Source organism: Brassica oleracea, chromosome C6 (genome assembly GCF_000695525.1).
Source record: "Brassica oleracea var. oleracea cultivar TO1000 chromosome C6, BOL, whole genome shotgun sequence".
Classification (NCBI taxonomy): Eukaryota; Viridiplantae; Streptophyta; class Magnoliopsida; order Brassicales; family Brassicaceae; genus Brassica; species Brassica oleracea.
Window position 1 is genome coordinate 2960291 of NC_027753.1, and position 3386 is coordinate 2963676.

General features: G+C 34.2%; 1 pseudogene; it reads left to right on the top strand.

Annotated features, from left to right (window-relative positions):
* Window positions 1–676, top strand: part of LOC106299870 — a 6113-nt pseudogene extending 5437 nt beyond the window's left edge.
* Window positions 677–3386: the final 2710 nt, after the last annotated feature.

Consider the following 3386-nt stretch of genomic DNA (forward strand, 5'->3'; position numbering starts at 1 on the left):
GCTTCTTTACTGTCTCAACCTCATCTTTTTCAAGTATTTACAATATTGCCACTGCAATGAATAGTGGCAACAACCTTGTACGAACTGTTTGGAGCTTTTATTGCCCTTTAATGCACGTAAATCTCTTTACACTCTCTCTGTTTCAATTGTTATGAACTAAAAACAACATTTCTTTCACTTTCTCTCTATATTCATCCAAAAAACTCAAGCTTTTGATTCAAAATATGGGCTATGGTTGACAGAGCCATATTTCTTTCGTTTTTACTTACGGTTGCTTTCGTTTGAGGTTCTGGGTGGTTGGAGAAGACCTTGTGTGCAAACGAAGTCATCTCACCTAGTTTAAGGTACGAATTTGAATTTTTTTTCAAGATCTGTTCGCGTAGAAGACTTACTAGTAAGTCATCTGTATGTAGAAGACTTACTGATGAGTCTTCTGGTCAAACGGACGACTTAAATTAAGTCGTCCAGCTTTGTTTGTTAAAAAAAAACACTTCAGACGACTTATATATACGTCGTCTATGAGAAACGGGCTAGTTTTGCATTTGACCGAATCGTGTCAGATCTTTGACTATTTCTGGACGACTTATAATTCAGTCGTCTCTGGGAAAGTTAAAATTTCAATATTTTATGAAAACTTGACGACTTACGTGTAAGTCGTCCTAGGTTAGTTTTGTAATTGAAAAATAAAACTTCATAATTTAACTTTAACCAGACGACTTAATATAAAGTCGTCCAGCTAAACGACTTAATTTAAGGTCGTCCGGGATAAGCAAGGTTTGACCAGAAAATTGGGAAAAATTCTGGACGACTTTGCTTTCCCCGGACGACTTTAAATTAAGTCTTCTGGAGGGACGACTTTATATTAAGTCGTCTGGTTAAAGTTAAATTATGAAGTTTTATTTTTCAATTACAAAACTAACCTAGGACGACTTACACGTAAGTCGTCAAGTTTTCATAAAATATTGAAATTTTAACTTTCCCAGAGACGACTGAATTATAAGTCGTCCAGAAATAGTCAAAGATCTGACACGATTCGGTCAAATGCAAAACTAGCCCGTTTCTCGTAGACGACGTATATATAAGTCGTCTGGAGTGTTTTTTTTTAACAAACAAAGCTGGACGACTTAATTTAAGTCGTCCGTTTGACCAGAAGACTCATCAGTAAGTCTTCTACATACAGATGACTTACTAGTAAGTCTTCTACGCGAACAGATCTTGAAAAAAAATTCAAATTCGTACCTTAAACTAGGTGAGATGACTTCGTTTGCACACAGGGTCTTCTCCAACCACCCAGAACCTCAAACGAAAGCAACCGTAAGTCAAAACGAAAGAAATATGGCTCTGCAACCATAGCCCATATTTTGAATCAAAAGCTTGAGTTTTTTGGATGAATATAGAGAGAAAGTGAAATAAATGTTGTTTTTAGTTCATAACAATTGAAACAGAGAGAGTGTAAAGAGATTTACGTGCATTAAAGGGCATTAAAAGCTCCAAACAGTTCGTACAAGGTTGTTGCCACTATTCATTGCAGTGGCAGTATTGTAAATACTTGAAGAAGATGAGGTTGAGACAGTAAAGAAGCCATTTTCGAAAAAAAAAAAAAAAATGTTAATGGCATTTTCGTAGATAAAGTGCAGGTGTGGGGTTAAAATCTCAAAAAAAAAGGAGTCAAAAGAAAAGGTTAGTTTTCTGTTTGACTCCAAGTTTTGAGTCACTTTTGCAAAAAGCCCTAAAATGTGACTATGTGGGAGTATAACCAAGGTTGAAGTGACTTCACCATAGTGCTCAATCATGTACAAAGATTGTTGTTATACCTAACGTTAAACCCTCGTCTCCCATGTAAGGTCGTATTGAGATTGTTGTTGCACCCAACATTGAACCCTTGTGCTTTGAGATTGTTGATGCACCCAAAGCTAAAGAGCTCACATGTTTAGGGCTTTGAGCCATGAAACTCCAAATCCGTTTTTTTTCTATAAGCACTAAGTTTAGTAATTTGTTTACAACTAGGTTAACAATCAGAATTCAAATAGATATTTTGCTTTAACTTTCACTTCCTAAACATGTTGAAATGGTACTCATCAATCGTCACATCTTGTTGTATTCTATTATATTTGGAAGGAAATTTGGGAAATCTAAAATATTCATTTTGAAAAAACTAACAAATCCAACTCAAGCACATCTTGTACAATTATTGTTCATAATACTTGTTTATCACTTAACACATTATCCTTTATATAATAAAGCCCAAAATATATTTTTTTTATCATCAAAATATAACAAATAATTGATTTTTGGGCCTAATTGGTTTATGTGGCCAATGTTTCTTGATTCAAACTATTAATTTTTTCGTTCTAATATTAGTTTTGATTTTCCTATTTCTTACATATTGTAGATTCAAATATGAATATGCATGGTGTTAACATTGTTACTGTAGAACTGATACATGTTAAAATTAGATTTTAATTTTTATGTAGATAATAAGGAATTATTTTTCCGTACGCAGTAAAAAACTGAATACTAGTATATAATAATGAAAAATCAACTTAGTGTAATACTTGTTTTCTGATTGACTTTAAATGGTTTTTACTATGGGATCCTAGTAAGCTATCAAGGCATTTAATATTTATATGCACTTTAAATTTGACCATATAATGTATTGAACTTAAATCAACTTTTATATAATTGTATTGAACTTAAATCAACTTTTATATAATTGTATTGAACTTAAATCAACTTTTATATAATTGTATTGAACTAAATATTTTTAATATAATTGTGATGTTTAAGTTTCTATAGAATACATCATTAAAATAATTTATATTCCACGGAAATACTTTTAGAAGCTTACATTCAAAGAATTAAAAAAGTTTCACCGAAGCCTCTCACTACAAGAAAACAGCAACATACTGAGGAAAAAAATCGTCGGTATGTCGTCGGAATAATGTTATTCCGACGATATACCGACGAAACAAGTCTTCGGAAATAACTCCTCGGAAATTCATTTTTCCTCGGAAATCCCTCGGAAATTTCCGAGGAAACGAATTTCCGAGGAAACTCCGAGGACCACCAGTCCGTCGAAAAGCTCCCCGGAATATACCGAGGGAGAACTTCCTCGGGATATTTCGATGGACTTTCCGATGGTCCAATTCTCGGAAGTTCTGACGAAATGTTCCTCGGAATTTTCATCGGTAATTTCTGAGGAACGTAGCCCTCGGAAAATTCCGAGGAATGAGTCCCTCGGTATATTCCGAGGAATGAGTCCCTCGGTATATTCCGAGGAATGAGTCCCTCGGTATATTCCGAGGAAGAACTCCCTCGGTATATTCCGAGGAAATGTATGTCGGAAATTTCCGAGGGTTCATTTCCTCGGAATTTCAAAAAAAAAT